General features: G+C 46.8%; 1 protein-coding gene across 7 annotated transcripts in view; it reads left to right on the top strand.

The window, feature by feature from the left end:
* The window catches only part of ZHX2 (zinc fingers and homeoboxes 2), an 85,408-nt gene that overhangs the window by 16,160 nt on the left and 46,264 nt on the right, over positions 1–22,984 (top strand). For 4 of the 7 annotated variants that reach the window (XM_076329164.1, XM_076329165.1, XM_076329163.1 and 1 more), the window contains exon 2: positions 17,679–17,750. The exons of 2 other annotated variants lie outside the window; for them this stretch is intronic. The gene's annotated coding sequence lies outside the window, so the exon portion shown is untranslated. Of the gene's footprint in view, positions 1–17,678; positions 17,751–18,647; positions 18,666–22,984 lie in introns of those variants that run through there. One more of the 7 variants, XM_076329168.1, reaches the window with a different exon arrangement.

Genomic DNA, 22,984 nt, shown 5'->3' with positions numbered 1-22,984 from the left:
CTTTGGTTCATGGTAAATTCTGACTCAGGAAAATGTTATCTAAGCCTAAAATTAAGAGGAAGAAAGGGCAAACCCAGCCTTATAGTTCATGGGTAGAAATGGGGGAACAGGTCAGCTGGCCAAATAAAATGGATCCTGGTTGAGTCTGGGATGAAGCAGTCCTGCAAGACCTGCTAAACTTGGCCTTTTCAGAAAATTTTAATCATCATTTGAGGTGTGTTAGTTTATAATTTTTCCCGCTGATGCTGTTTATGTCTCGTGCTTGCCTTGGCTTAAGGAGTGCAAAGTCGCCTTGCAACTGCCGTGCTCACGTAGTTGGGTCCTTCTGCACTAACGTGACATGATGGGGCCACAGCCACCAGTGCTCCAGGGGAGTGTGTAAGCCATGAGCATTACAGCTCCGTCCTGGGTGCCGAATCCTCTCCCAAAACAGCGCTCATCTGGAGTTTGTGTATCAATGAAAACTGTCCTGTCAGGCTTTTTATAAAACCTTTTATTTCATGGCATTGGCATCTTGACACTTGACAGCATCCGATGGTCCCCGCCTCCAGTGGCCTGAGCTCTGTGTGGAAAGGCACAAAGGCTGAATTTTGTGTTACAACATGGGTTGTAATATATGCTGGGAAGTTAGAATCATAGAATCATAGAATAGTTTGGGTTGGAAGGGACCTCTAAAGGGCATCTAGTCCAACCCCCCTGCCGTGGGCAGGGACATCTTCAACTAGATCAGGTTGCTCAGAGCCCCCTCCAACCTGACCTTGAATGTTTCCAGGGATGGGGCATCCGCCACCTCTCTGGGCAACCTGTGCCGGTGTTTCACCACCCTCAGCATAAAAAATTTCTTCCTTATATCTAGTCTAAATCTACCCCCCTTTAGGTTAAAGCCATTCCCCCTTGTCCTGTCGCAACAGGCCCTGCTAAAAAGTCTGCTGCCATCTTTTTTAGAAGCCCCCTTTAAGTACTGATAGGCTGCAATAAGGTCTCCCCAAAGCCTTCTCTTCTCTAGGCTGAACAACCCCAACTCTCTCAGCCTTTCTTCATAGGAGAGGTGTTCCATCCCCCTTGATCATTTTCGTGGCCCTCTTCTGGACCCGCTCCAACAGGTCCATGTCTTTCTTATGCTGAGGGCTCCAGAGCTGGACGCAGTACTCCAGGTGGGGTCTCACCAGAGCAGAGCAGAGCAGAGTAGAGGGGCAGAATGCCCTCCCTCGACCTGCTGGCCACGCTTCTTTTGATGCAGCCCAGGATACGCTTGGCCTTCTGGGCTGCGAGCGCACATTGCTGGCTCATGTCCAGCTTTTCATCCACCAGTACCCCCAAGTCCTTCTCGGCAGGGCTGCTCTCAAGCCCTTCATCCCCCAGCCTGTAGTGATACTGGGGGTTGCCCTGACCCAGGTGCAGGACCTTGCACTTGGCCTTGTTAAACCTCATGAGGTTCCCACGGGCCCACTTCTTGAGCTTGTCCAGGTCCCTCTGGATGGCATCCCGTCCCTCTGGCGTGTCGACCGCACCACTCAGCTTGGTGTCATCTGCAAACTTCCTGAGGGTGCACTCGATCCCACTGTCTATGTCACTGATGAAGACATTAAACAGCACCGGTCCCAATGCGGACCCCTGCGGGATGCCACTCGTCACCAGTCTCCATCTGGACATTGAGCCATTGACCAGTACCCTCTGGATGCGACCATCTAACCAATTCCTCACCCACTGGACAGTCCACCCATCAAATCCCTACCTCTGCAGTTTAGAGAGAAGGAGGTTGTGGGGAACTGTGTCAAAGGCCTTACAGAGGTCCAGACAGACGACATCTGTAGCCCTTCCCGTGTCCACTGATGTAGTCACTCCCTCGTAGAAGGCCACCAGGTTAGTCAGGCAGGACTTGCCCTTGGTGAAGCCATGCTGGCTGTGTCGAATCACCTCCCTGTCCTCCATGGACCTTAGCATAGCTTCCAGGAGGATCTGCTCCATGATCTTCCCAGGCACAGAGGTGAGACTGACTGGCCTGTAGTTCCCCGGGTCTTCCTTTTTTCCCTTTTTGAAAATGGGGGTTATGTTTCCCCTTTTCCAGTCAGTGGGAACTTCTCCGGGCTTCCATGACTTCTCAAATACGATGGGTAGTGGCTTAGCAACTTCATCCGCCAGTTCCTTCAGGATCTGCGGATGGATCTCATCGGGTCCCATGGACTTGTGCACCTTCAGGTGCCTTAGGTGGTCTCGAACCTGATGTTCGCATCTCACCTTCTTCTGAAAATAGCTTGGGGTTCACCTGTGCCTACAGTACAGACGTCTGCCAGCAAAGCTGTACTGGCCAAAAAGCATGGAGAGGTGTCATTGCCGAGTGACACGGCCATGCTGGCACAGCCCCGAGGCATGGCGTGCATATGCTGGGGAAGCCACCCTTTCTCCAGCCTGCAAGGGACTCATGCTGGGCTCTTGTAGACCAGGGCTTTGCTGCAGTAGCCCTATCTGCCGTGTAGCCTTTTGACAAGGTTACGTGGGTGTTCATCTGCTGCTGGAGTGCTTCTGGGGTTTTAGTTCCTGTAAATTTTTAAAGGGGTGTTTTCAGATCCTCCTTAGTAAAAAAGAGGTGAAAGGCACATTTTTAATGTTGCAGGTTCTCTCTCGTCATCCTTCTTTGCGGGGAGGTTCTGGTGTTCCCCTCATGCTCTGGAGCAGGGCACAGCAGCAGTTATTCTAGCTATGGGCCATCTAATGCTGGATAATGTTGCAAGATCCAAATATAAAAAGTGGAAAAACATTCAGACAGAGGAAACAAGGCACAACTTTACCTCTTGGGCAGAGCAACCCCCTTTCTTCTTCCTAGCACAGCTTCACCCCCCGAGTCTTGAAAGTCAGATAACTCCATTGGGTTTTTACCACCGACTCTGTCTTTCCACACCGAGTTTTAATCTTTGGCTCCCTTCAAGAGCTTATGTTGTCACACTGCTACTGCAGGTCCTTCAGTGAAATACTGCTCCTCTCTTCCTCCCCATCCTTTTAGAGTTACACATTTCTTTGCTCGAGAAAAACACTTCAAGGTCGTCCCCAGCCTCGTTGGAGAAGCAGAGAAGAGAGCGGTTTATTGTGGTGTTTATTTAATCTCATCTCTCTTAAAATACAAGCACCTGGTATCTGTTTGCATATTTTCCATCCCACTATTTGTGATACAGAGAAGTTTTTTTACAAGAATTAGGTGTAGAAGCACTGAGGAATAAAAATGATTTACACAAGTTCAGGCAGAGGATTAAAACCTCCTCTCCCATATCCTGGCTACCTAGATGCCCTCTTGCCTCCTTTTCCTTTGGTGCACCCTGGGTTATGAGTTGCTACCTAAATAGCTCAGCTTCTCTGTACAGTGTAGGATGCACCGATTTCTGAACGGGCCCCAAGGGTGTGCCAGCTGAGCGTGGCGGATGGCAAAGGCCACGTCAGACCTGCAAGTCTCTTATTTATCTGTTTGCTTGTATGTTTTGCCTTTGGCAAAACTATTGCAATCATTCAGTCTATTGGAATTGCCCAATTAAGTCTCAGATCAGATAAAAGTCTATTGAGATGTGATTATCAACAAAGAAAGCATCAAGATCGCCAGCTTGGCCTCCATGAGGAATGTGGGTTCTGACTTGAAACAAATACGTGGCAAGGCTGTGATTTTGGCTTGGTTTTCTCCCAGAATAAGAATGGAAGGTATCTCATCTTTTGTAATGGTCTCCCCCCCCAACTCCAGTGAAACTTGGCATTTTTTCATCCTGCAAAGGGGACCCAGAACATTATTTTGCTAGAGCAGGGTACAGTCAAGATGCAAAAATGCTGTGGAGGAGCTGAGCCTGAAGTGTTACGGCTTTCTAGCAAGTTTCCTATATATATATGCCAGTTCTCTTCATAGCTGTGGAGAGCAGGGATGCCCGGCTTCCCAGGGCATGAAACTCTCATGTTTAGCCTGTTCCAATAGATCACAGGAGACGGGACCACAGTGTAATGTCCTTAATTACATCTCCATTCCCTGTTCTCCCTGTTCCACACTCTCCCTGCAGCCGGTAACTCACCGTTACTGTAGGAATTCACACCAGCGTCCCAACATTCAAAAACAACACTTGTTATTTTTACCTGTTTATTGGGGGGTTTTGGGGAAGCAAAATGCTAAAGACAAATAAACAAGTCAATAAGCAAAGCATTTAAATGAATGTGCAGTCATTACAACTGGTATCAGAGCAAAGGAATGCAAACAGGCCAGTCTGTGACTTGAGGCTTTTAGCTCCTGTCCCTCTGTTTTGTTTCTAATTTTGAGCACAGGAAGGGGCCAGTATATGACCATATGCTTACAAAATGCTGGTTACACGTCTTCCAAACACTATTGTCATAGTAATGATATGTCATGTATGTGTCATGTTTTGTCACACTGTGAATATACCCATGTGACTCCAAACCTTACTGCGTTTCCTTCTCCTGTTCTTCGTCACCAGTATAACAATTGTTTCCGGTCAACTTCTGCATCCATTCTGAATAAATTGGAAATGTGATTTCACTTCATTCAGTGCCGGTGGGAAATTCATACCCTGGGAAATTTGCAAGGGTATTGCAGGGAAAATGTTAAGCATGTGCTTAAGCATCATTGATGTTGATCAAGTTAAGTGTGCTCTTAAGCCTTAGGAGCTATTGCCTCTTTCCAAGCGTTGGACTTAATGGAGGGTTCTGAAAGAAGGGGAATTGATCTCCACTTGCAAGGCCCTAAAGATGGAAGTGCACCTTGAGGAGAGGAATAATCAGCAGAAGCTGATGCTGATACTGCTGTGAACATTATCTTGGTCATACCTTTTCATTTTCCAAGGATAAGATCCTTTCAGCATGATCTAAAGATTCCTTCAATTTTCAAAAGTTGGGGTTTTTTTCTCCCCTTGTGATTTGTTTTCCCTTATTTTTCTTGTCGTGTAATCGCCTTTGCAGTTTTAACAAGGTTTTGAAGTTAACACTACTTTGAGGCAGTGATATCTAGGCCAAAGAGGTTCTCACCTCTTTGGTGTGAGGAAGTTCTTGTGATTTTTGGGGAGGGAGGTCTTGTGATGAGAACATGGAGGAACAGGGAATCAAGGTTCCTAGGTCCAGATTCGATCTCTGTGGCTTTCCCTCCTGCAAGCCTTTGACAAATGAGAGATGAATGCAGACTCCATATAACCATCTTTAAAATAGATCTCCCTTGGGGAGAGTATGGATTAATTAACATTTCAGAGGCGCTTTGAGTTCCTTTGATAGGTGTTGCAGAAATGCAAAAGGGTTTTTTTTCTTGCTAGACATAGGCTGTCAAAAGGACGGCTTATAATGATGTTGGTTTACCTCCTAAGAGCTTTTTTTCAAATGGAAGACTATTTAACTTTTTATGTATATACCAATATGGTGTTTTACTGCCAATTTAAGCCAAATAAAATATACAGCATCTGGACCAAGACTGGATTTGGTACCTTCACATCATGAAAGCTCGTGCTGATAATTTGCCAGTAGCCTCAGGGCTCCGATAGTAATTTGCCAGATGCTATACTAAACCTAATTTGCATCTGTATTTACATAAATGCTTTAATTAAAATTATATGCACCAACCTGAGATAGATGAGCAGCACTGCCTCCTATTTGTTTACATTCCCTGACAATAAAACCCTGCCTTGGCTGCTTCTTGCCAATTGTACGACTTGACAAGGCTATTTGAGGTGCGGACTAGAAACTTGACAGATTTCTAGTAAAGCTCTGCTGCAAACTGAGGAGCTACCTTAAGCTTCCAGGACCAAATTCTGCCTTTATTTTAGCAGCAGACAAGATTTGAGCACCTTGATTCTAGGGGTCAAATTTGGTCCGTGGATGCTCTAGATTTAGGGTAGTTTTGTGCAGTCAGAATTTATAACTTCTTGCAGACGTCTGCTTTGTCACACATGCAAAATGTGAAACCCCACTGAGGACAGTAGAAAAACATTTTAAATACAGCTTCCATCACAAATAAAATTTCTGAGCATCTGTGAACAGAGCATTACAGAGCTCCTTGTAAGGCAAAGTGCTCTAAATAAAAGGGATTTCGGGGCCCAAGTGGGGTCCTCGTTGTTTCAGTGGGACATGTGAGAGCTCATGGCTGAGTTTGGATGAAGGCAGTGGAGACTCTGGCTGAGGTTTTTCCTTAAACCACACATTTAATCTGGAAAATGCAAGCATATAAATACAAATTAAATCCAAGCTGTGCAGTTTGCCTTTGCACAGTGGAGGATGTTCTGGTTGATGTTCCTGTGCTGCTTCCCAGTTATTTGGAAGTTGTCATAAAGTGTCGCAAAGCAAAGAAATCGAGTGGCAGAGTTACAACTGATTTCACAGACTGCTTTGAATATACACGAAGGACAGGCTGAAGAGAGATGTAACTACCCTGCCTGGATTTGGAGGGTTGCTGAGCTTTATTTAAAGGTGTTTACTTAACTTGCTCTATATGAGATACTTCAAAGCCACTGTTTCCCTCACTGTATATGTGTTGGGGGTTGGACTTGATGATGGTAAGGTCCCTTCCAACCCAAACTATTCTATGATTCTATATAAATCTGAGCATTACCAGTCACTTTCTCCGGTGACCTCTGACTGTATTTGCCCATAGTCATTTCTGAATCCAGTTTGAGAGAGTCCATTCAGGTTCAGCATATTCGTGCATTAACCCCTTTGCCTGATAGCTCTGTCGAAGAGGATAAACTGCCCCACATATTACGACCTGCCATGGGATGGGTGGCCAAAACCTGTTTATTGAAGTCCATGTGCAAGAGCACAGGCACAAAAGCATCTACATTTGTTGCAGAGTGGCCTAAATATTTGAATTAGGAGGTGTTAGTAAGCAGGCTGAAACACACGTCCGAGGGTGTGGGGTGAGTGGCAGTACAGGGTGACCCGGTGGTGATGGGAGCCAGAGCCCACCCCACTCCCACAGGCATTGCAGCACCGCAGCCCTCAGCCCGCTACAGAAATGGCAGCCACCGGTGATTGCAAGGGTGATACGCTGCCGGGGGCACCATCTGCCCAGCAGCTGGGGTCTGCCGGGGGGTCATAGACAGGCAGCGCTTTGCACTGCTGGGACACGGTGGTCTCAGTCAAGTAATGGGCACGACAAAGCCAGATTTGCAATCTTGCGAAGCTGCAGCCTTAATTTAAACTGAAATAACATAAATAAATCCAAACTATCGGTCTTGCTTTACCTCATCCATAATAAGAGGATGAAAACACTTCCCCTATTAAATTCATTACGGGGGGGGGGGGGGGGGTACTTGATAGGAAGGTGGGGAAGGCAGCTGAAGGAAAGCAGCCTTCGTTTCTCCCTGGTGTGAGGGAGAGGAGGGGAGGGTACTTGCTGGTTACTCAGTCCTGCTTTTTACGGTCACTAACTGGAGCGAGGACGGGCAGAGCTCGGCTCCTCTCTGCTAATGAAGCTTTTTTAATGTGAGGGGAGCAGATGAAGGAGAGGGCCCGGGACATGACACACAGGGAAAAAAACATTCCCCCAGGGAAGGTGTCCTGTTAGGGTGGGATATGTTTTCGTGTTAAAATCTGCTCTGCAGTTGTCTCCTCCGGCAGGGAGGTCCATTGGCCGGTTGTCTCTGCTCAGCCCTCCGCTTTCCCCTCTGCTGTCCACGCCACATCTCCCAGCAAGGCCGGCGCCACAGCCCAGTCCCTGGGGAAGGAGCAGTATGGCGGCTGGAGGGCAGGAGCCCCGGAAAGTTGGGGTTTGCAACCCCGCTTCAACGCTGAAACAGCCACTGGCTTGAATTTGGACCAACATCCAAGGTACCAAGTTTGGTACCTCTGGCTTTCCCAGGGTGACCTCTCAGTGTGTTTTGAGGTGGGAGAGCAAGCCAGGGAGGGGGTTCAGCAAGCAGCCCTGTGTTTGGAGAAGGTTTCTTTCAGAAATCGTCGTGTCTGTCGGATTTTAAAATTCACCGCTAATGCTTTAAGTGTAGCGAGTGCTGTATGCCAGCCTTTAATCAGCCTGTGCGTATTTTAAGAATCGTGCCAACTGTTACTGCCTTAGAGATACCTGGAGATTTGGTCGAGAGAAGCCTGGCCTAGTTTTTCAGGGTAGCTAGCAATGCGTTTTCATTTCCCTATTTAACGTGAGCCTCCCCAGTCTTATTTTTCAAGGCATTTTCTTCGAAAGGTTGCAAAGCTCCGAGCAACCAGTTAATGCACGGGTTAAGAGAGAAGTTGGGGTGTAATATAGCAATAATCCTTGCAATTAGAAGTATATTAAGAACTGCACTTCAGCCGTGGATGAAGTACGGTGTGGTAGGGTGCTGGAAGGAGGGTCACCCTTGGGCGAGGGGACCTCTGGCCCTGCCGCAGTGAGGGCAGCTCACTTGTCCACAGCTCTTTGGTTATAGATGTGCAATGCTGGAGGCAGCATCCAGCAGCCTAGTGCAGGACTGGCACGGTGTCCCTAATGAAGACAAGGCTTAATTGGGTAAAATCATGGCGAGAAAATGTTTGGGTTTAATCATTTGCATATCAGAAATCATTAAGCTGTTAGGCTGGGGGTTTTGTTTGTGTTACACAACTGGTGTGCTGTAAACGATTACTCATCTTTCCATCCCAGCTCTCCAGACTGGGAAAATGGAATATAAAAAGGCTGAAGGATCTGTCCTGAAAATCCTCTGGATCTTGAGCGTGCCAGACGGGCGTCCCAGAGCCAGGAAAGAAATGCTCGGCTTTGTCAGACCCCTCTCAAGCTCTGACTCGGAAGTGTGTGTGCAAATGGCCCCGCTCACCATATGCTCGGGTCCCTGCGAAACGAGGTCTTGCCAACGTGGGCACCCACCTTCCCGCAGAAGCACACTTGCTGCTCAGGCTCTTGGGCAACGTGTTGTTGTTCCCAGCATCACACCACCACCAAAATATGCAAAAAGCATCTCTCAGATGTAAAAGGACTCCATCCTGGAAAAGCACTTGATAGCCAGTTCATTAGCTCTTTGATTTCACCAAAAGTTAATTAGGATTCCCAACTACTTTGTATATTTTTTTCTGCTGTCATCTGGAGTTGCAAGCTCCTACTACAAACTGTCACCTGTTGGTAGGCATCCTAGAAGTGTCCTTTCTCCATTTCCCACCTGTGTGTACAGATGAAGTTGATATGAGACCTTCAAGATGTCTGCAGCAAGTCACCTCCTCCTAAAACAGAATCCAGCCTTTTGTCACCCGAGGCCAGTTTGTACTTATTATTTCTATTTCAGAGCGCCTCAAGACGCACATTGGGGTTGATGAAATGACATAAAGCAAAGCTGGAGGCTGTGCCAAATAGTTCATAACCATGGAGGAAAACTTGGCAGAGGGGCAGAGAAAGGGAGGGATGAATTAATGGTAAAATGTGTATGTGACTGTTTTTAATGTGTTTGTCTCACATTGGCTTTCCTAGATGTTGTCAGCTGTCTGAGTTTTGTACACCTAACAGCAAAAGACAAATAGTATTTAATAAAAACAGAAGCAGTATGAGAAGAGGGCATTTACTGAATTTAGAAATCAATCCAGATGCTCTTTCACTGTTAGTTAGACTTTATTATAAAAACAATCTACCTTTTTGATTTGGAGTCACCCAACAAAACGAATCCTCGGCTCGGATGGATGTTTGAGTTAAGTTCTGATGTTCTCTTTTTCTTCTTTTTAAACTAAAAAACCTTAACTTTAAAAAAATGATATGGTACTTGCAGAATCAGTAGAAAAGCTGACCCAGATAAAAGTGCACAAAAATTGGTTTCATGCCCTAGAACTTTTCCTGCATGCTTTTTGATGCAATGTATCTGATCCTTCAAAAAGGAGGTAACATACAGTGATCTCAGCAGCTTTGAAGAATTGTTCTGGAAGAATAACAAGGAGCACTGGAAAAAGGGGTGTGCACATGTACCTTTTTTTTTTCCCCCTCATTAAATATATCGTGAGACGGAAGAAATTAATGTCATGTTGCTGGTTATATGGAAGGATAGGCTAAATTTTGTATGAAATCTGGTTTTATCTGATTTTTAAAGGGTGAAAGTGCATTTCTCGTGAACAGCTCTTCACAGTAGGATGTGAATTGCACTTTTTCTTCCTTGGTTCAGACCTGCTCCTACTGGAGTGAGTGGCAAAGGTGTATCCAAATAGTAGCAGGATTCACTCTCAGAAATGTAATTATGCCCTGGATCCTGAATCGGGTAGAAAGCTGTAAAAAGCATGTGCTGCTACAGATGTATTCCAATATAAATAGGATCCAAATCTCAATTTGATTCAAATACAGCACTTAGATCTGCAGGAGTCAGACATTCAGTGTCTGAACCTGTATTGCTTTGCCTTCCAAAAACATCCCAGGCTGTTCAAGGGCTGTGGACCCGGAGGCATAACAAATCAGCGTTCAGTGCAGGCATCGCTGCAGTGAGGGTGATAAATTGATAGGACAGACTTGTGGGACTGCGAGACTGGCAGGCTGTAAGGAGAAAGTTTCATTACATCCCTTTGTATTCTCAGCCTTAAAAAAAAAGTTAAAGTCTAGCTGGAGGGGAAGGATGGGCCCAAAGCTACTGATTCTTAACAGAATAAGCAGACTCAGTGCCCAGGCTGTGCTGGCTAACCCCAGGATAGGGAGAAAAGGCCACAAAAGCAACTGCTTCATGGGGATTTCCACAAGCCTTTCCAGTCCTTGGGGTCGGACGCTGTTTTTCAGTGCTTGGTGTATGCAGACTTTCCCCTTTCAGCTGTGTTTGTTGGAGCGTGGTGGGGACTGAAGTGCCGGTGCTGGGGCTGTGCAGCTGGGGAGCAAGTGCAGCAGGCAGGCACGTGCGCTGGGAGATGCTCACCTCAAACGGGCTGCTCCAGGAGTTTGCAGTAAGGAGAGAGGATGAAGCTCAGCACCAAGCAGGACCATATAGCAACGTGTAGGGGACTCCAAGCAACCTTTCCTCCGGTCTCTTTGTGGCTCCTTGATTATTTGGGCTCCTTGATTACTTGTAGCTGAAAGTAGGTCACCTGGCATGAATGTAGGGGCTGCTGACCCAAGTGCATCTCACTTAACTTTCCAGATACAGACACATGGACGCTCTTACTGAAAATAAAAGACTCAGTAACACCTAACAGAGCTGGTCTTCAAGAGCGAATGGAGCACAAACGCTATTATTTGAACAGAATGAAGTGATTTCTTGCGTTATATTTACACCCTGTGCTCATTTTGTTTCTTATACCACTTTTGCATTGACGGCTGCTGTGTTTGGCAGGAATTTGCAAACACGTCAGTGCTTACAGCCAAAAGTAGGACTGGTCTAAAACAGCCAGAAAAGGGAAACCCCTTCCTCTTGTATTTATTTTTGTAACAGCAAAATGTAGTTCCTGGCTGGCCTTGATCAGTCTTTTTTTTTTTTTTCCCCTTTTTAAGTTTGGGGTTTTTTCTTTTCAGCTTGGGGGTTGAGGGAAACAAAAGAGGGAATAAATTAAGAGCAGGAGAAAAGAGTGTCTGCTGTTGGGCTGTGTCGTGTGGTAAGAAAATCAGGCTGAAACTGGAGAGACTGGGCCAAACCTAACAGCGGTACTGGGAGGCTTTAAATTGTGTCACTCTGACAGCGGATCTAAGTGGTGGAAATAGCTAGTGATGTTTCTGGCTGCAGTCTAGGTTAAACAGCATTGTGTACATGTGAAGTGATGCTGACGGGCTGCTGCTCGCATCATTTGCTGTACCTGCCTGCGTGATACCTCTTATAGGCAGTCTCAAATGATGACCCCCATCCTTTCCAAATTGGCACATGCGTTTAGACCGTGGGGACCGATGTGGGTTAGCATGTTTTTGTATTGTGTTTGCTTCAGTTCTCTCTCTCTGTTGGTCTTTTCCTCCATAGCACTGCTGTTGTTATGAGCTTGGGTGTTTGGTGGGGAGAGGAAGGAACGTGTGATTCTTGTCTGTGTCCCCTGTGTACAACGTACACCACATCTCTTCAGCAAACTTGTATGATGACACCTGGATGGATCTGAACACAGGGACTGGACATCCCATGGTGTTGAAAATTAATTAGCAGATGAACAGTCTGCAGCTCGGTGGTTTAAAAATAAAATAAAAGTTACTGCTGTACATATGTTGGGCAGCAAACGCGTCCTACAACAGTGCTACTGTAGCAACCGCTGTGTTGGAAAACAGTTATCAATCATGGTTCTGGCAGAGGAGGGTCTGACAACTGTTTTCCAACACGTTTGTTACTATGGGCAAGTAGGTAACTAACCAGAGGGTGACAGTCTGAAATGCAAGGTTTAAGAGGAATAATGGGAAATAGTTTAACTCTACTAAAAGCCAAATAAATTAATGATGAACTTTCTGTTGGCCAGAACCCTACAAGAAATCGCTCTCTCTGGTTGAATTTTGTTACGCGATCAAACATTCTTCTGCTTGCTTTAAAGCCCTTGCTGCCAATTTAAAACAGTATACGAGACTGAGATTTCTCACCCTTTGAGAAAACACTTTGATTTGTTGAAGGAAACTAGGAACAGTTAAGGAGATAGGAAAGAAAGTAATATACCTTTCTTTGTGCTGACATCGCAGCCGAGGGATGTGTTGAAAACTAAATATAATCCACTTTGAGCAATGCTTTCCCATTTTTTTTCATTTTGGTTCAGTGCTCTGGCTCCCGATGAACTAGGCTTAACAACGGAAAGTGAGGTGCGGAAAGGCTGTATGACGTGAGCGGAGACACGGGGGATCATCCCCCTGCACTGGGGCCATGGGGGTTAATGTTGTTGTTTGTTTGCATATTTTTTAAGAAAGCGCTGAGATGAGAAGTGGCAGAGAGTCACGGTCCAATCTGTCTGTCCAGTGCCAGGGAAGCCAGGCCGGGACCCTCGCCAGCCCCTGCCTCACCTTGCAGCTGAGCTGCCAGCAGCCAAACCACATCTTCTTACCAGCTTCAAGTAAAACTATGGACGGGCACGTCTCGGCCCTGGGCAGCCTGCGGCTGAGGGGTCAGAGCAGTCCCCTGGGAGCGGCAGTTGGGCGAAGGCGGCCTCGGCCTCAGCCGTCCGCTGCCCTGGAGCATCACTCTCGTGCTTCTCCCTGGCGGGATGTAAGAAGGTTGGTTTCATCTCGATAGAGAGCATGTTTTCTGAAACCTTACAAAGGTCTAAGAGAAGGGGAATAGTTTCTGTGACAGCGCTGCAGTAACAGTGAAAATCTGCCTAAACCTAGGAAACTTTTTCCTTTTTTTTTTTTTTTGAGACAGCTTATTTGCTTTTTGCTCTTATTTACTCTTACTTTGCTGTTATTTGCTCTTTGCTTATTTTTATGCTTCCGCATATTTCCAAAACCAGCTGGTAGCATTAAGAAGGCCTTGCAAACAGGGGCTTGGTCCATTCCTGCAGTTTATAGAAGTTTTCCTGGGGGAAGCGAAGGCTGCAGAGCTGCAGTGTGCCACGGCCTTGGAGTGACTCCCTGGGACAATTTCTGCTCGTGGGTACCTGCAAATGGTGCAGCATGGATTAAGACCTCATGTGAGCAGTTGTCACGCTGCTGAGGTGGAGGAGACGACCCTTGGCAGGAGCTTCCTACCTCGCCTGTGCAGCACCAGGAGCTGCCGGCAGCCTTCCTGCTCCCGGCCTCCCCTTCCTCCCACCACCATATTTTCAGAGGCTGCGGAGCCCCTGGTCTCCCTCTTTTTGTCTGTTTCTCTGTGTTCTCCAGGTCAGCCGGTGGTTTTCCCAGGGAGCGCCGGGGCTGCTGTCAGCAGCTGCTGTGGGGTGGAAATAGCCGTCTCCGTTTCAGCTTTGTTCGAAAGGCTGGAGAAAGGCGACTGAGCGCCAAGTGGGGTAGGGGTAAGACTGCTGGGGATGGAGAGGTGTGGGGGATATCCGTGGGCCTCTCCGAGCATCACTGTCCGCACAGGGGGGTGTGTGCTTACGCAGAGACCTCAGAGCACTTTGGGGGTTTTTAATGGCTTTTTTCACTGCATATTTAGGTATTTGATGGAAACTCTGGATTGTGTTTTATGCGTTTGTCTTAGGGATGGGGGCAAGGATGAGTTAATTTTATTAGCTTCATAAAAAGGCGTTGAAGTGAAGGATGCTCATGAGCACATTACTCCCTTGCGCTGAAGTCTGCCAGGTTTGGTGAATGTTTAACAAGGACCGGACCGGCAGCCAGGAGCTGTTGGGGTGCTCAGGATCCGCCAGGATAACTGGGAGTTTCAGCGTGTGGATACAGACGACTTTCAGGAATGCTTGTATCTGCTAATCACGCCGTAATAACAGTCTGCAATCTACAGGCTGCAAACCCACCATTTCCAACACAGCTGTGCATATTTAATTCGATAGAAGGCATTTCTAGTCTAGCATTAGAAGTAATTCAGATCACTAAGGTGGTAATTTTGATCATGGTAGTTTTTAGGGAAATCTAGGTACAAGCTAGGCTGAGAAGTTAATAAATGCCTAGTACAATACAAACGCTGAGGGGTGAGGAACGGGAACGAGCCTGCACCCCAACCTCACCATATTCCTGCCTTGCTGAGCCAGCAGCAGGGGAAGGCAGCATCCCAGGGCTCGTTAGGTTGATGAAGGAAAAGCAGCCCCAACCTGTTGCCTGTCCCACCAAATTTTGGGCCTTGGGGCAGTTGGGCAATGGGGGTGGGTCACCGGCAGTGCCGGGGGAAGCACCAAAGCCTTGTGGGGCTGCGGAGGGTTGGCATTACAGGCACAACCTGCTCCGCGGCGATGCTTTTGGCTGACCGGCAGCAGGGTTTAAGCCACCAAGTGGGCATCTTTCAGGAGAAGAGGTTGGGAGGAGTCTGGATTTTATTTTTCTTCGTCTTGAGCACAGCTAGGCAAAACAAGTGCTTTCAGGGCTCCCAACTCTATTTCTCTCTGTAAAATGTTCTTTTGCAAAATTGATCATTTCCGTAGGTTGAGAGAGTCTCAAAGGAACTTTTCTGTCAAGTGTCTAAAAAGTACCACTATTTCTCTTCCCTGACCTAACAGCAGCTCAAGATTTACATTTTAGCTCACTAAAGATATCTCGACGATCTGGTTTTTGCGAGAAATTTCATGGCGAACAAAGCGAAATAATCCCATTTTAAGGTGTTTAGTGTGGTAGTGTTTGGGTTGCAGAAACTGTGCGGAGTGCTGGTGTTTATCAAGTTACATACTTTAAAAAAGTATTTTAAAAATTTTGTTTATTTTGTTTTGCTTTGCCATAAGATGTTACTTTTTTTGGAAAGCATCTAGAATAATGAAGCAGCTGGTGGCTGAGCCTCCTGCTCGGTGTGTGGAGAATGAAGGATGGCTGGGGTAGCTGGAGTTATCCTCTGCGTGCTGTGGGCTATGTACACACACACACAGGCAATTCCCATGAACCAGGCGGTGTGTGGTAACTCATAAATCACCGTCACCTGTTTTGTACATGTACTCACCAGGACACCGCACAGGAGCCAGCAGATACAAATCTTCCCAGCTCCTGTCCATGACTGTGTGGGTGTTTACGTGGCACGACTCATGTAGGTGAGGACATGCCGCCTGCATGAATGTGGAGTGGAGAGGTCTGGTCTGAATTTGCCTGATTCTGGAGCTGTGATGCATTTCAGGGAAGTGATGCTTTCGTGCCAAGGAGAGCTGCTTCCCCTGCCTTGAGCTGGCTTGGAGTAAGCATGCCCCCACAAGAGCTATCCATGCAGGGATCCTCAGGATGAACAAACTTGGGCAAGACCCATTTTCTTTTCATTAGTAATTACCTACCTGTTGCAAAAAATTGGGCACTTCTGTATAAACCGTGTTTGTGACTCCTTCATTTCACTATTGCCTAACTCCAGGCTTTCAAAAGCAGTAGCAGATCTCCCAGAACCATGAAATTGTTTAAAAGATCTGAAATATCTGTGTCTGTATATGTATATATATATATTACCAACTTGTTTCTGAGCTGTTACGTTAAACCCAAATCATATTCTCGTAGCCACAAGGGGTAGAAACTTTTTGCATACTTTCTGAAGAGGATTGTGCGGTATGAGTACAACAGCAAGGGACTGGATTTAATAACCCTGGAGATTTCTTCCTGCTTTATGTTTCCTAAAGAGGGGATCCTTGCAGAAATTTCATCAGCTGGGTCTTTAGGAAAAGCACCAAAAATTGTGAGGCTTATTATACAGTCCTAAGAAGTGATGACACCATACATACATATTTATTTTAATTAACTTTCTAAGCAGAGGTTAGAGATCATGGAGAGACAGCTGTGTTGCACTATAGGAAATTTTGTTGTTCTTTAAAAGCATTTTATTCATAGGGGTGGTTTTGGTCCATGTTGGCAAGACGTGGGGTCACTTTTGCGCGTGGGACACAGCACTAAAAATACAAGATTTCAGATAGTGGATTCAGTGTAAGATAACTGGACTAAGCCCATTAAATACAGAAATTGCTCGGCCTCAGGCTTGCAGCCTATGATGGGAGAATGGGGAATTTGACCCAAAAGAGGGAGGAAGGGCAGCAGAAGGTGGCCTGCCGAGTCCAAAAAGGGGTGGAGGTGTAAATAGCACAAAATCTGCAGCTATCCTGTATGTTTATTTCTCTTTTACAGTTCAGTGAAACTAGCATTTTTTTGCCTTACTCCGAGATGGAGCAAAGCGGGAAGCAGCTTCCCTTTTATCTATGAATAAACATGCAGCTTTTTCTATTCTAAGCTCTTAAAAAATGGGTTTGGTTGTGTAACAGCTCCTGGCCTCCCAGCTCCTCCAGTAGCCATGATGCTCTTTCAGGAAATCAAGTCATATCTTCCTTTGAAAAGAAGCAAAAAAATATCTTCCTAACCTGCTGGGAAGGAGCAGAAGACTCTGAGTGATTTCTTTGGGGTTCGCCAGCTGACCTTCCTCTGGCCAGATAACAAGAGTGTGAAATTTCAAACTCAAATACTTGAGCTGGAGCTGAGAATGCAGGTTGTGCTCTTGGTGCTGCTGAAGCGATCGATAAGCTTCTACCTCTTTTCTTGAGGGACTAGCAGAGTGTTTTGCTGCATGTATTTCTTTTACTCAGAGCAGTCCCGTGACCATTTATTTTGTCTTTACCTATTCTTTGCAGACCCACAGGCATGGTGTTTCTCAGGTGTGTACACACACATGTGCACAGCCACTGCCAAAGGGGGAAGTGTGTTATATCAGTCCTGCTCTTGCAGCTGCTGAAGCTAAACCTTCCTCTCCCATTTCTTTAGGGGAAAAAAAAAAAGCAAAAATGAGGAAAGCCAGCTTTAGCTTTGGGACACAGCAGGTGAGTCCCTTTAAGGAGGAGGAGGGCAATTTTGATGGCATTTTGTCGAAGTTCCCAGTAGCCAAACAGCTTGTTCTGGTACGTGTCTGCTGCAGCAGATGTTTTGTGGGTATTTCCAGTCTGAACCGCAGCAGCGGTATCTTTGGACATCAGTGTGTGAGTGTTCTCCACTGTCTACCTGGCCTAAGAAATGGGGATTTTTTTTTCCCCAAGAGGTCCCCAACATTCGTTGTGTTACTGTAACAGGGCTGGAGCACCAAGTCTTTCAAATTCTGTGTCTGTCAGTGGTGGTCAGTGGAAAAGGGAATTGCTGCAATTCCTGTCAGTCGGCATTCCCGGGTGCTGGCGAAAAAACTAAATTGCCAGTCAGACAGTGGAAGGGATGGCTGCTATTTTCTCCTTTTTTTTTTCCCTGACTTACGTAGCTTTTCCCTCTTTTGTAGGTATCAGAAGTTCTGCTCGCCTTCAGAGAGGTATAAGTACTGAGATTCCCAAGATGTAAGAAATGCAGTGCTGTGAGTAGGGTTTTTTTTCTATTTTCCTTTAAATGAGAAACCCAAGCTTGCTCAAACAGAAGGAAGATTTTTTTTTAGGGTTTTTTTTTTTAAAAGACACTTTAAGAAATGTTTACAGCAAGCAACTCCAGTCTTTTGGAACCAGTTGTGTGCCTTTGGCACCTTTTTGCAACCCACAAAATCAAGTCAGTATTGTATTACCACATAGGCTGAATAATTATCTCGCTGCAGATATGAACCACATGAATGCATTTAACTGAGAATATGGTCAGCAGAATGGACCATTAGCACCATCTGAAGCTTGTTTGTTGTTTCCAAGCTCTACCAGCCATTGAAAGACAAAATCTTGCTGGAGAGCTGAGGCAAGGCATTCCTCAGCAAGAAAGCCTGCATCTTTCGAAAGGGAAGAAGAGCACAGATTTGCTGTGAGGTTGTTTCTGTGTGTGTATACAGCACCCCAGCCCTGTCATCGAAACAGAAAACTATCCAATATTGAGCTCTTCCCTGATCTGGTAAAATAACTTTTGAGGAACTTTTACACCGCAGGAGACACCTGCATGCTTGGCTCCTTCCCTTGCTCCAAAGCAGCTCAGCCAGCAGCTTTTTTTTGCGTATATATTTTAAAAATATATATATAAAAAAGTATATATTTAAGGAGCAGCTGCACTATGGCCTTTTCCTATGCATTGCTAAAGGGTCTGGGCTGTGATTTCCCAACAGCTGTGGCTGGTTTGCAGCTCTCCAGGTGGACCAGCCGGGGCTGTACTAGACCGACGGTGGCAAGCTCTGACTGGAGCCCCTGGCTATGTGCCTGGCACAGTGTGGGCTCCTCTGGGCTGGTGCAAAGCTGGATAACAGGGCTAAAATTTGGATTGGGGCTTCGGATGCCATTGTTCTGGGCTTCACTGCTTTTCTGTAAGTAAATTTTCTTAACAGAGGGGTTGAATAAGGGGTTTTTTTGAGGTTTTTAAAATCAGCCCAACTCCTGTCCCATTTTTACCCTGTTCTATGGTGATGGAAATCTATGGTTACTTGGAAATCAGCAGAGTTTTGTTTCTATTTTTATTTCAGTGGCTTACTGCCTGTTTTCTGTTACAGCAACTCAAATCTATTTGGGCTAGAGCAGAATAAAACCCCAAATTGAAATCAGCCTGAAAAAAGAAAGGGCTATCTTTTGTTAACAGGAGAGAAACTGAGTCCATCAGTGTTTGGTAAAGACATGGTAAAATTCCTTGATAAATACCTAACAAGTGTTTAGAAACTGGGGAGCAAAAAAATTGAATAGAGAATCCTACTTTCAGCCTTTTGTGAAGGATACTGGCAATGAGCATAGTTAGGAGAAAAGGGATGTGAAATTATGACAAAGTTTTGTATTGATCCTCCCTCAGTAAGGTCCATAGCTTATACTCTCCCTTTGAATAACAAATGTTTTTTCCTAACTCCTTGGTGTTTAAACTGTCACACAAGACCTGCTAATCGAGGTTTGGGGTTTATTTTTTGTCAGTCACTTACAAAACATTGCACAGGGTGGGCTCTGGCCTCTTTTTTTTACAGCTGTGTTGGCTCCAGAGCGGTGGGAAGAGTAGATGCTGATTTAGGTGAAGAAAATTCAGCAGGAACGTGCTACATGTACATATTGTGTCTCTCAAAGTATATCCATACACTAGAAATTCTCTTTGCTCATCTCAGAAGCGAAGTTTGCTTGGTTTTTTTTGTTTTTCTGTTAAGTAGGCAGCGTTGAAATTCGGCAAGTGTTTTTGAGGTCCTAATGAATCTGTGTCCTAATGTGCCCCTGTGATCATTGCTTCCACAAAAGGAATAAACAAAGGGTCCTGCTCTTCAAAGGTGGACCACTAGTGCTGGCTAGATGTTGTCTGTGTTGTTAAGTCAAAGCAAAGCAGCGATGCTGAGGGTGGCATGCAGTCCACAGGTGCCTCTGATATATCATAGCTGTGTTAAGAGCCTGAGAGAGAAAACAAGAGCAGGCTGCTTAGAAGCTGCCCAGGTAACTCATGTATGGTCTCAGATGGCTCTGAAATTATTGCAGCAAGATGTAGTCGTTGTTCAGCCGTGAAAGGAGACTGTAAATTCCTATTTACCTGTCTCCTACTGCTCTGGCTGTGTGCAGAAGCCCAAGTGAGGAACTGGGGAGCGCAAGGTGGCTGCAGCGGGGCGATGCCGACTGAGAAACTATGTCCTGCTCAGAAGCTTAGGGAGAAACCAGAGCTGAAAGAGCTCAATTCCTGTTCGTCCGCTCTCTGCATCCCCTTCCAGTATTGTCCTTCAAAATGTTTCAGGACCAGGTGTTCAGCAAGAGATTTGACAGGGAGAGGGGAAAGGAGGCTTCTTTGCTATTTCCCTTTTTCCATTTTCCCCCCAGAACCCAGAGGGTGAAACTTGCCCACACTACTCCCAGGGGTGCTGTCCCCTGCAAGGGGTGGCAGCGTGGGATGCATCAGTGGTTTGGGGTGGCTCCGGCTGACGCCCATGCAGAGGGAACCTAGACCAAGTACTGATGTGCTGTGTTATGGATGGTCAGGGATGGTATTGGTTTGGGCAGTTCCTGCCACTTCCAGTGGGCTTGGGGACATTGATGAGCAAAAAGAGGCAGTGCAGGGAGCTGTCAGCAGTGGTTGCTTCACATGTTAGGCTTTAATCCACCTCCCCTTTGTAAGGCAGCATCTTTCTTTTGCCATTTAACAGCAATATCCTCTTGTTTTATGGGCAAGATCCCCCTGATGGGGTTTTGTTCTCTGGGCAGTGCAAGGCAGAGCCATCTCTTCATGGGGGACCAAGCCCTGGGAGGATGCAGGGGGAGGGTTTCCTTCAGGTTTATGCACTTGAGGAGAAGTATCTTCAGCTGTATCATGGCGGTGTGGCTGCTTTCCCACCCCAGGACGCTGTGTGTGAGGACAGGTTGGTGGGTTGGCTGCAGGTCAGGTGGGGCTTTGGGGGTGCCCAGGGCAGGCTGTGACATTGGGCTATGGAGGCACAGCAGGTCTGGCAGGAGAGCACGGAGGGCAGAGAAGCACTTTTCATGTGTTGGAAAAACTTGGGGAAAAGTAACTTGGAAAAATTAACTGGTTTATGTCGAGGCTTCTGGATGTGTAACTATAAAGGAGATACTTGGTGCAGTGGACTGTTCTTTACCAGATAAGATTTAGATGGGTTTGAGGGCTTCAGGGTTGGGTTTTTTTGTTACTTGGAGCTTGAGCAGTGAATTTGCAAACATTATCTGTCAAAGCAAAGGCAGGTTCTGACAGCGGTGTGTCCTATGAGTGCCAGCACTATGTACGGTAATGGCTTTGCAAAACGCAGCAGTGGTGCTGCCTCCTTGCTCTTAGGCGGGGCAAGAGATTTGGCTCCAGCTGGGGCAGCCTTCAGCGGCTGAAACCATCACTTGTACTTGTCACCAGAAAAGCAACCTCTCTAAACAGTGCACTCCTCACAAAATCAATGCACGTTTCCCTTGTGCTCAGGCGACTATCTGGAAATGTTGGGCAGACTGAGTTTTATTTTTAAAAAGGGGGGGGAAATACTGCTATAACTGAAGAATAGAGATGGGGAGGAGAAGTTGGTTGGAGAGCAGGAGAAAATTAGTCAGGAGAAGTGAGGCTTAGCCAAAAGCCTCCATTGCTCCCTTTGTCTCAGATCGGGAAGCCAGGCTTAGGCTTTGGATCGTGCCGGTGGTTCTCAGCCGGGAAAGGGTGAGGAGATTTCTTCCATGTGACTGCAAACTCACAGTTTGTCCTGCAGCCGAGGGGAGGGAAGAGGGCAGGTTTTCCCAAGTGCTGAGTGCTGCCCAGGCTTCGGTAAGGACGGGGCTGCTGCTGCCTGGCTCTCCAGCAGCCCCAGCGTGGCGGTCCTTCGGGATCTTACTCCGTAGACAGGAGTTGGTGATGCTTGAAGAGGCAAAAGCAGGTTTTGTTCCAGTCCTCTTATTTTTGGTAGTGTCTCTTCCTCCTTTTCTTTTCCATTAAGCATGATGTCACAAATGACATCAGTCCAATAGCTGCTTGTGGTTGTCATAGTCACAGCCCGTGACACCCAAACAAAGCAGCAGCAAACTGAAGCTGGCATACAAATGCTGTAATATTCATCACATTCCTTTCAGTTAATAACTACATGGTTAGGTATTTATTTTCCTTTTGAAAAAAAGGGGAGGGGGAGGTTAAAAGCACAAACTTGAGTCGTTGAGGGGGAGGAAGGTTGTCTCCAACTCCATCTGAGCAATGCAGAAGCTGCACTTCTCCCTCCCAGTCCTCTTCCCCTACGCCAGCGTTGCTCTGGACCTCAACTGCTCGACTCCCTTCTGCAGCCGTTCCCACCATTGCAGGCCACATGGTGATGCCACAGCATGGACGAAGGCAATGGGAGAAGTCCCACCGCCTCTAACACAAGCTCTGTCCCCTGGGAAGAGCCTCCCAAGGGCTGGCAGCGAGTGCCAGCAGCAGCCGTGGGTCAGCTGGCTTTGATTGCTGGATGGCTGAGGTTGCCATCTTCGTGCTACATGGACAGAGAGCGTAGAAGGGTTTTTTCAGCTTGGTTGAAGATGAGTTGTGATTCTGGCGGGGGGGCGGGTTGGGGGTTCTTTTTGTTTTGTTGGTTTTAAGTCTGTAAAATAAGGTGTTCTGGGTGAGCAGCAGAGCTGGTTTGCCCTTGCAAGGTTTAATCTCTGCTCCTTTGGAGTTTTGTGGTAGGAAATGGTAGGAAGGCACCTGCTGCAAGAAATAATTCCGATAATTAAAAAAAAAAAAATTTTACAGAAATAGATCCGGTGCGAGCGCCACATTTGCGAGACAAGCGCTGGAGGTGGGTGGTCAGGACTTGCTGGGAAGGAGCCACGTAAGCCCCTCGCTGCTGCAGGCATGTAGAGAGCCTCTCGCCAAAACCGCCTTTGCCCAGCACCATCCCCCTTCACGCCCCCACGAGGACGTACTGACCCCGAGCACTCCGGCATGGCTTCCCCAAAATATTTGGGCATGTGATTCCTGGGCTGAGCCTGGATAACTACTCAGCCCTGCCTGAGCCAGGGGCAGGCAGCGAGCGCACAGGGGGCAGAGTCCAGCAGCGAGCGCCGCCTGGCTCGGGGGCTGTGGGTTCAGGCATTCGGTGCCGCAGCTCCCACGGGTGCTTGCAGGGGGGTGCTCATTATATAATAGCTGGTGGTTGATTAATATGCTGTGAGTCAGAAACGCCAGGGTATTTTAGCTTTCTCTAGTTGCTATGGCAAC

The sequence above is a fragment of the Aptenodytes patagonicus genome, chromosome 2 (assembly GCF_965638725.1).
Source record: "Aptenodytes patagonicus chromosome 2, bAptPat1.pri.cur, whole genome shotgun sequence".
Classification (NCBI taxonomy): Eukaryota; Metazoa; Chordata; class Aves; order Sphenisciformes; family Spheniscidae; genus Aptenodytes; species Aptenodytes patagonicus.
The sequence above is the reverse complement of the archived record's forward strand: the minus strand, read 5'-3'. Positions and strand labels throughout refer to the sequence as shown.